Raw genomic sequence first — 10647 nt, forward strand, 5'->3', positions numbered from 1 at the left:
TGCCAAGCACTGGGGGAACTCCAGTTACAGAAAACAAGTGGAATCCACAGGCCCCAGGCTGAACATGGAACTAATTTGGGAGGCAATGAGAAGGAGCAGAACATAAGGTAGAGCCTGGGAAGCAGGTCTGCCCTGAGCCAGGATGCCGTCCAGGTGGGGTATCTGGGGCCCCTTGAAATTTTTGAGGTCCTGCTTCTGAAGTGGGGAGAGCCAGGACATGATGGGGACCCACTTCGGGATCTCTGAGTCTGGCTGTGCAGAGACTCAGGGCATGGGCCTGGGGTCGGAGCAACTGCAATCACATCCTGACTTGCCCCCTCGATGCTGTGTGACCCAGGGCCTGTCACTTCACTTCTCTGAGCCTCAGCTGCCGCATCTGTGAATGTACGATCTAGGGGTCCCTCGCTCAGAGGGCTGCTTCAAAGAAGGCTCAGTACCATGCCAGGCACGTAAGCCACTCTCAGGAAATCAGACATGTCGAGACATGACATGGGGGGTGGGGGGCAGCATTGGAGGAGCAAAGACCAGTAACATCTCCCTCATTCATCTGTTCATTCAGCAGATACACACAGAACATGCAACCTGCGACAGACTGGGGAACACAGGAGGGAACAAGACAGACCTAGCCCCACCCAAAAGGAAATAAATAGTGTGTATCTAATTGTAATCATCCTATGAAGGATAAGAACAGGGTGCTTGGATAAAGAAATAACTGGGGTGGGCCAGGCGTGGTGGCTCACGCCTGTAATCCCAGCACTTTGGGAGGCCGAGGTGGGCGGATCACCTGAGGTCAGGAGTTTGAGACCAGCCTGGCCAACATGGCAAAACCCCATCTCTACTAAAAGATACAAAAATTAGCCAGGCATGGTGGTGGGCACCTGTAGTCTCAGCTACTGGGGAGGCCAAGGTGGGAGGATCGCTTGAACCCGGGAGGTGGAGGTTGCAGTGAGCTGAGACCGTGCCACTGCACTCCAGCCTGGGTGACAGAGTGAGACTCTGTCTCAAAAAAAAAAAAAAAAGAAAAGAAAGAAAAGAAAAGAAAAAGTAAAAGTAAAGAGACAATGCACCCAAAATTTTGACGGATGGAAGGATAGAGGGATGGATGTGCGATCACTCGAATTTAGTAAAATGTTAGTGAGTTGATGTTGCTGTTTCAAAATTTTCATAATAAAATGTTGGGGGAAAGTAACAAAACCAAGAAGGAAAAGAGGTAGAAACAAATTATTTAACGGCTCTCTTTTCCTACAGAACAGTGTCCAGGTGCTTAGCTGGGCAGCCACCCCACCAATCCTTGCCTCACGCCCCAAACTCACTCTAAGTGTGTAGCCCTGGGCGCACCCTCAAACCTCTCTGAGGCTGCAGTCCTGGTCTCATAGGAGGTGAGAGGCCCTCCTCCGGGAGAGGCGAGGCTGAGATGCACACAGTTGTTTTCAGAGCAGCAAGGCCACTTCAGCAACACCCAGAACTTAGGGAGGACCTGGTCAACCAGTCTTACTGGGGCCTGGGAGACTCCCCACTGACACAAACTCCCTTCCTGTTTGCAATGGGGACGTTCAGTCCCTTGGATGATCCATTCACTGGTCCAATAGATATTTTCTGTGTGCCAGGCCCTGCACGGGGCACTGCAGTGTGAAGTCTGTCAGGTTCTTCCCTTTAAAGAACACCCCCAAGACACAGACAGATCCAATCCAGTGAGACACACACTCCGAGGGAGCCGATTCCAGCACCACAGCACAAATCCTGCAAATTCCAGCCTGGATAGACGCCAAGCCCCACGGCCAGGCCTCAGACTGACTCCCGCCTCAGTCCGGAACCTCAGCACAGGAAGGACCCTCGTGTTGGGATGTCCAGGCCCCGCCCCAGCCCTGTGGCCCCGCCCCTCCTCAATGAACTAGAGCTCCCCGCCCTCTGGGGACAGAAGCCCCCCAGTGAGTCTGCTGCAGTCACAACAAAAGGTAATGGGGGCCAGGCGCGGTGGTTCACGCCTGTAATCCCAGCACTTAGAGGTTGAGGTGGGCATATCACTTGAGGTCAGGAGTTTGAGACCAGCCTAGCCAACATGGTGAAACCCCATCTCTACTAAAAGTACAAAAATTAGCCGGCAGTGGTGTCATGCACCTGTAATCCCAGCTACTCAGAGGCAGGAGAATCACCTGGACCCGGGAGGCAGAGGTTGCAGTGAACCGAGATCACACCACTGCACTCCAGCCTGGGTGAGAGAGGGAGACTCTGTCTCTAAAAAAAGCAATGGGGTTGGGGTGTCCACTTGGGAAGAGCTGGGGAAGCAAAGGGAATAGGAATGATCTACTCCCCTGCCAGCCAGGCTGAGGCTGTGATCCAGCACAGACGACCGGAGTCAGGACAGCTTAGAGGGGCCCACCCAGTTTAGAGATCACGTTCTCCAATTCGGCCAGAATTACACCTACGTCCTCCTCAAGCGAGGCATGGGCCCAGAAATTATGCTTAGGGTCTCCTTCCAGCTTCACGACAGTCTCAGGAGGTAGATGCTGTCATGACCCCCACTTTGTAGGTGGGGAAACTAAAGTTCAGAGAAGTCTCATAACTTGCCCAAGGTTACACAGAACCAGCCATGGCCACTGCCTCTACTTAAACAAGAGCAACAACAATCATGACAGCTGGAGTCACTTTACATGTATTATCTCATTTGACCAGAAATAGGAAAACTTCTTGTCTCCATTTTTACAGAGCAGAAAACTCAAGTTCAGAGAGACTCAATAACTTGCCTGAAACAACTGAATGGGAAGATGGCAGAGCCAGCCTACGACAAACAGGATAACAATAAGAATGGCAGCTATATTCATTCTGTATTGCTGCTCCAACAAGCTTCCACGAACTTAGTGACTTAAAATAAGATACATTTATTCTCTTACCGTTCTGGAGGTCCGACGTCTAAAATCAAGGTGTCAGCAGAGCTTGGTTCCTCCAGGGCGTTCTGAGGGAGAATCTGAGTCCTTGTCTTTTCCCGATTCTACAGGCCCGCTGCAAAGCAGCTGCCTCCACCTTCAAAGCATGCATTCCACCCTCTGCTTCCAGCCTCACATCTCACATTTCTTCTTGCCCCGCCCACCATCTCTTATAAGGACCATTGTGGGCCAGGTGTGGTGACTCATGCCTGTAATCCCAGCACTTTGAGAGGCCAAGGCCACCTGAGGTCAGAAGTTCGAGACCAGCCTGGGCAACATGGTGAAACCCCCATCTCTACTAAAAATACAAAAAGTAGCTGGGCATGGTGGTGCACACCTGTAATTCCAGCTACTCAGGAGGCTGAGGCAGGAGAATCGCTTGAACCCAGGAGGCAGAGGTTGCAGTGAGCCGAGATCGAGCCTGCACTCCAGTCTGGGCAACAGAGTGAGATGCTATCTCAAAAAAAAAAAAAAAAACCCTTGTGATTGCATCATTGGGCCCCTCGGGGATAATCCAGGTGAATTCCTTCATCTCAGGAGACTTAATTTGATCACACCTGCAAAGCCCCTTTTACAATGTAAATTAGCACTTTCACAGGTTCTGGGGATTAGGATGTGGACCTCTTTGGGGGACCACGAGTCCATCCACCACATTAGCTAATATTCATGGAGCTCTTGCTAAGTGTCAGGCCCTGTGCTGAGCATTCTGCATCATTTTACACCTGCACATCTCACACTTTTTAAAATGTTTTATTTACATAAATTTATGGGGTACAAATACAATTTCATTACATGCATAGATTGTGTAATAGTCAGGTCAGGGCTTTTAGGATCTCCATCATCCCAATAACATACATTGTACCCATTCAGTGATTTCTTTTAGTTGTTGCTGCTGTGTTTTTTTGAGACAGAGTCTCGCTCTGTCACCAGGCTGGAGTGCAGGCTCAATCTCGGCTGACTGCAACCTCCACCTCCCGGGTTCAAGCTATTCTCCTGCCTCAGCCTCCTGCGTAGTTGGGATTACAGGTGCCCGCCACCACGCCGGGCTAATTTTTGTACTTTTAGTAGAGACGGGGTTTTGCCATGTTGGCCAGGCTGGTCTCGAACTCCTGACCTCAGGTGATCCACCTGCCTTAGCCTCCCGAAGTGCTGGGATTACAGGCCTGGGCCACCATGCCCAGCCTATTTTTGTTTTTTTAAACAGGTTCTCATTTTGTCATCTAGGATGAAGTACAGTGGTGCAATCATGGCTCACTGCAGTCTCTATCTCCCAGGCTCAAACGATCCTCCCATCTCAGCTTCCTGAGTAGCAGGGATACAGGTGCGTGCCACCATGCCCAGCTAATATTTTGCATTTTTTGTAGAGATGGGGTCTTGCCATGTTGCCCAGGCTGGTCTTGAACTCCTAGGCTCAAGTGATCCTCCTGCTTTGGCCTCCCAAAGTGCTAAGATTACAGGTGTGAGCCACCTCACCTGGCAGCCATTAAACTATTTCTCATGGTTCACAGTGGTGGATGAACCGCCAGAATTTACATTCACTCTCCTGAATCTCCATTGTTTATTATTCCACTCTCTGTGGAGCCATGTGTATGCATTTTTTAGCACCCACTTGGGAGTGAGAACATGCAATATTTGTCTTTCTGTATCTGGCTTATTTCACTTAAGATAATGACCTCCAGTTCCGTGCATGTTGCTACAAAAACATCTCACACTTTAATGTACACACAGATCACCTGGGGGTCTTGCTAAAATACAGATTCTGGTTCAGTAGGTCTGGATTTCTAACAAATGTCCAGGTGATACTGAGCTATTGGTCCAGAGACCACTCTTTTTTATTTTATTTTAATTTTATTATTTTTGAGACAGAGTTTCACTCTTGTTGCCCAGGCTGGAGTGCAGTGGCGCGATCTCGGCTTACTGCAACCTCCACCTCCCGGGTTCAAGCGATTCTCCTGCCTCAGCCTCCCAAGTAGCTGGGATTACAGATGCCCACAACCATGACGGCTAATTTTTGTATTTTTAGTAGAGACAGGGTTTCCCCATGTTGGCCAGGGCGGTTTTGAACTCCTGACGTCAGGTGATCCACCCACCTTGGCCTCCCAAAGTGCTGGGATTACAGGCGTGAGCCACCGCGCCCAACCCCCAATTTTTTTTTCCATAAAATAAAAATAAAAATGCAAAAATCATTGTTAGTTTAACGTCCATGCAAAAATAGACGGTCAACCAGATCTGGCCTGTGAGCCACAGGATGCAGACCCTTGTTCTACAATGCCAGTTCCAGGAGGGCATGTCTGCCTGTCTGTCTGATTATGTTTCCTGAAGTATCACTTGCGTCTAAAACAGTGCCTGGCATCTAGTAGCTGCTCAAAAAATATTTGCTGAATGAAAGCGCAATTCCTCTTGTTTAATTCTTACAACTGCTTTACCAAGGGGTTACATATATGAATATTGTGTTACAGAGGAAGAAATGATGAGAGTAATGTCTCTGCATTTATCGACGGGAAAACAGGCATAGAGATGGCATGTTCCAGCCTGTGCAGCTGGTCTCCTAGAGGAAGCAAAAGCACTGTGATCCTCCTCAGCAGTTCGAGAACCTCCTCCCCAACAGATCCCCCGGTCCCCAGGCGGCTCGAGGCTCCCCGACCCTGAAGCTGGAGACCCCACCCCCAGGCAGTCCGAGGCCCCGCCCCTGAAGCATGAGGCCCCGCCCCCAGCCGGCCCGAGGCCCCGTCCCCAGACAGCTTGAGGCCCCGCCCCCAAACAACCTGAGGCCCCACCCCCAGGCGGCTGGGGCCCCGCCCCTGCAGCCCGAGGCCCCGTCCCCAGTGGGCTCGAGTCCTCGCTGGACCAAGCGCCACAGAACTGGGTGCGTCCCCAGCACAGCAGGTCCGGGACCCCTCACGCCAGCCACATCTCGGGCCAGGCCTCGCGGAGCTCTCACTGGCAATAAAAAGCAGCAATACGTTCTCTCCTATGTTTGTTGGAAGCAGCAAACAGCCCGGCCCAGCCAGCTTGGGCAACCAGGCCTCACTCCACAGGGCGGAGCGCAGGTCAGGGGACACTGGCGAGGATGTTTCCAAAGCCCGGCAGGTCAGGGCCTGGCACGCAGATCCCCTTCAGGGGCCAGTCTGGTAACATAGACATGTGAAACGGGTGGAGTTGAAACCACAGGCGCCAAATGGCCGCTACTGCCACAGGCAGTGACACCTGTCCAGTTTCGGGGCTTTTTAAAGCCCTCTGTGGCGGAGACAACGCATCAGAGAGACCCACGTGGCTGAAAGCTTGTTGGTTTCACAGAGGGCGCCTCCCTCTTCATGGCCTTTGCTCATGCCGTCCCTTCGGCCTGGGATGTTCTTCTTGCAAAACCATTCTTAGTTCCTAATCCCTGCAAAACCACTCGGCCAACGAGATCTGGGCCGTGAGCTGCATGTGCAGACCCCTGTCGGCCCCAGTAGCTAACTCTTTCTCTGACTTCAAGTCTCAGAGAATTCTTCCCCAACACAGGTACCCTGCACCTCCCTTGTCACAGGGCAATTTCACATTTGTTTGCTTACTTGATCAGTGTCTGTCTACCCTTGTATTCCTTTCCCAGGGCTACAGTAACAAATTATCATAAAGCTTAAAACCACAGAATGTATTGTCTCACAGTTGTGGGGAACAGAAGTCCAAAACCAAGGTGTTGGCAGGGTTGGCTCCTTCTGGAGGTTCGCGGGGAGAATCGGATCCATGCCCGTCTCCTGGTTGATGGTGGCTCCTTGGCTGGTGGCAGCATCACTGCAATCTCTGCCTTTCTCATCACACAGCGCTCTCCCTGTATGCATCCGTGTGCCAGGGTCCCTCTTCGTGTAAGAACCCCAGTCGTACCACATATGGGGCCCATCCTAAAACAGTATGACTTCATCTTATCTTGACAACATCTGCAAAGACTCCATTTCCAAATAAGGTCATATTTGCAGGTTCCAGGTGGATGTGAATTCTGGGAGGACACTGTGCAACCCAGGAGAGCCCCCGTGTGGGGGGGGTCCGCTTACACTGTGCCTGGAAGGTAGGGTGAAACCCTTCACTTCATTGCTGAAACCCTTCACTCACTTGCCACCAGTCCCCTGGCCTGATCTCTGCTGGGGTGAGAGGGTGACTGTGAACAAGACGGGGAGGAGAAATGGTCCAGGAGTGCACTGACCAGGGCAGGAGCTGGTGGTGAGGGCACAGTGGGTACTTGATGGCTCAGTCTGTGTGGCTTCCTTTCCTCCTCTGCTTGATGGCAGGGCCCGGAGTTTCTTCTGAAGCTTTGCTCCTCCCCACCTCCTGGTTCACAGGGTTTGGGTAGAGATGATGCCATTCCTAGGTCTGGAGATGGCCGTGTGTCCCAGGCCTGGCCAATCAAACAATGCTTCTACCTGACACAGTGACCAGTTCAGGACTGGACAGATGACCCAGTCATTGCCAACGGAGTCTCATTCTGTTGCCCAGGCAGGAGTGCAGTGGTTTGATCTCGGCTCACTGCAACTTCTGCCTGCCAGGTTCAGTGATTCTTCTGCCTCAGCCTTGCAAGTAGCTGGGATTACAGGCATGTGCCACCATGCCCAGCTAATTTTCATGGTTTTCTTTTTTTTTTTTTTTTTAGTAGAGACAGGGTTTCACTGTGTTGGCCAGGCTGGTCTCGAACTCCTGACCTCAAGTGATCCACCCACCTCAGCCACCCAAACTGCTAGGATTACAAGTGTGAGCCACCAAGGCCAGCCTCAACTTGGGCTTCTGATGGAACTTATCCTTAAGTAGCTGAGCCCTTGGCTATATGCCTCTTGTCCTGGGCAGCCACCTTGCCACTATGAGGAGGGAACCAATGCTCGAATGTAACCCCTGCAGAGAAAACTGAAACCAACAGCCAGGAGAGGGACTCCCGATGCCACATGTGGGTGCCTTGATCCAGCCGTTCCTGAAGCCACACCTATGCTTACACTTTTTGGTTACATGGCCCAGTGAGTACCCTTTTTGCTTAAGCCAGTTTAAGTTGGTTTTCCATCGGAGATAACAGAGTGAAGTGATATGGAATGTGAAAACCACATTGGATCCCAGGACTGTTACAGAAACTGAGGTTTGGTGTGGATGGGCCACTTTCATTGAGGTCACAGCTCTGACTTGGCAGCAGGCACTGAACTACACAAAGCAGGGTTCCTGTTTAATAGGAGATAAGGAACAATTACAGTATCAAGAGGTGAGGCCAATTTGAGCATTTCAGTCCACAAGCATACCCAGGAGGGCTAGACTCAAGAAGAGAAACTTCGGCATGGCTCTAGATGTCGGAGAGAAGGGTTTGGGGTGAGGTGGGGAGATGGAAGTGGATGTGCTGATTTGGGTACCGTCCCCAAGCCTGAGAAGGAGCCTGGGACTTGGCAGAGTCCCAAGAAAAGACAGGGGGTGTGAGGGCCCTTGGTACTAAGAACAGAGCCAGGCAAGGTGGCTCATGCCTGTAATCCCAGCACTTTGGGAGGCTGAGGCAGAAGAATCGCTTGAGGCCAGGAGTTTGAGACCAGCCTGGGCAACATAGCAAGACCCTGTCTTTACAGAAAATTAAAAATTTAAAAATTTAAAAATTAGCCAGGTGTGATGGTGCACGCTTGTAGTCCCAGCTACTCAGGAGGCTGAGGTGGGAGGATTGCTTGTGCCCACGAGTTTGAGGTTGCAGTGAGCTATGAGATTGAACCACTGCACTCTGGCCTGAGCAACACAGCCAGACTCTGTCTCTATAAAAAAAAAAAAATGCTAAGAATAAGGCTCTTTCTGGCTGCTAGGAAGGGCCCCGGTCCCTAAGCTTGGCTCATGAGCAATGGAGCTGCCACCTTTGAGGGCTCCTGGAGCTTGGAGTCAGGGCACAGAGCAGGCCCAGTGTGAATTTGAGCCTGGAGGGCTTTCCACACATACCTGACCCAATATGCTCCTGAGACCTTCTCCCAGCTCTGGGGAGCGACGGCAGGGAGCCCTGGTATTAAATAATTGTGGCTAGGTCCAAGCATGGTGGCTCATGCCTGTAATCCTAGCACTTTGGGAGGCTGAGGCAGGTGGATCGCTTGAGGCCAGGAGTTCAAGACCAGCCTGGACAACGTGATGAAACTCCATCTCTACTAAAAATACAAAAATTAGGTGTGGTGGTGCACAGCTGTAATCCCAGCTACTCGGGAGGCTGAGATAGGAGAATTGCTTGAACCCAGGAGGCAGAGGTTGCAGTGAGCCGAGATCACGCCACTGCACTCCAGCCTGGAAGCCAGAACAAGACTCCGTCTCAAAAATAAATAAATAAGTAAATAAAATAAATGATTGTGGTTCACAACACATTCCATTTAATTTAGAAAAAAATAATGGATTATGGCTTTAAAAAAAAAACAGAGTCTTGTTCTGTTGCTCAGGCTGGAGTGCAGTAGTGTAATCATAGCTCACCACAGCCTTGAACTTCTAGGCTCAAGCAATCTTCCTGCCTCAGCCTCCCAAGTAGCTGGGACTATATGTGCACACCAACACACCCTGCCATTTTTTTTTTTTTTGGTAGAGATGGGGTCTTTCTGTGTTGCCCAGGCTGGTCAGGGGCTCCTCAAGCAACCCTCCTGCCTTGGCCTTCCAAAGTACTGGTATTATAGGCATGAGCCACTGCGCCTGGCTGGATTGTAATGTTTTCACAACCCATGTTTGTGGAGTGAAACTTATGTGTGTGATTAATGCTCAGGGATTCCACCAGGAAGGCTGGGGGCCACTCCCCTGACAGCCTCTGGAAACCCCACCCCTAGACTGTCCTCAGCTATTCAAGTGCATCTCTTAACCCCTGCAAAGCACTTAGAGCAATGCCTTGTGTGTAGCAAGGTTGCATAAGAGCCTGCTCTTACTGCTGCTGTTTTCATTCCATCTAGCACTTTACAAGCTTCAGGCAAGAGGTCCTAGATTCATGAAACACCAGCATGTCCTCCTGGAAGAAAAGGCTCTTGGAGAGCCGAGCTTATGACAGAAAAGAGACATCAACAAATTATTCTCCTAATATTTTTTGATTGATTGATTGATTGAGACAGGGTCTCACTCTGTTGCCCAGGCTGGAGTGCAGTGGTAAGATCACAGCTCCCTGTAGCCTCAACTTTTCAGGCTCAAGCAATCCTCCTGCTTCAGCCTCCTGAGTAGCTGGAACCACAGACACCTACCACTATGCCTGGCTAATTTTAAAATGTCTTGTAGAGATGAGGTCTCGACATGTTGCCCAGGCTGGTCTCAAACTCCTGAGTTCAAGCAGTCTGCCCATCTTAGCCTTCCAAAGCACTGGCACTACAGGTGTGAGCCACGTCACCTGGCCTCCTCCTAATGTTTAAAGACAAAAATATAAAGATGCATCGGTGAGTCCCAGGATGCTTCCCATCACTAACCTCCCTCTCCTTGGGCCACTGACTTGCTGTCCAAACAGTGCACCACGGTCATGATTCATGTGCTTTAGCCATATCCAATGGCTACCCAGCTCCTCCTGCAGTCTCGAAGCTGAGGCCTTCCCTTAAGAAGGGAAGGGACCCCTTTTTAGGGGTCCATATTTTCCCTCCAGCTTCATAGCAAATCCCATTACCCACCCACAAATGAGAGCAAGCCCACCCTCCCCTCCCACCTGGATTCCCCCATCCAGCGTGAGACACCTGTCCACCCAAGTCCCTGCTAGCTTCCGGTTGAGATTGACTCTCCCGTTCAGAAAGCGCAAGAG

General features: G+C 50.9%; 1 pseudogene; it reads right to left on the reverse strand.

The window, feature by feature from the left end:
• LOC101143076 (ATP-binding cassette sub-family B member 10, mitochondrial-like) overlaps positions 1-10376 on the reverse strand; it is a 43143-nt pseudogene extending 32767 nt beyond the window's left edge.
• Positions 10377-10647: the final 271 nt, after the last annotated feature.

The sequence above is a fragment of the Gorilla gorilla genome, chromosome 16 (assembly GCF_029281585.2).
Source record: "Gorilla gorilla gorilla isolate KB3781 chromosome 16, NHGRI_mGorGor1-v2.1_pri, whole genome shotgun sequence".
NCBI lineage: Eukaryota > Metazoa > Chordata > Mammalia > Primates > Hominidae > Gorilla > Gorilla gorilla.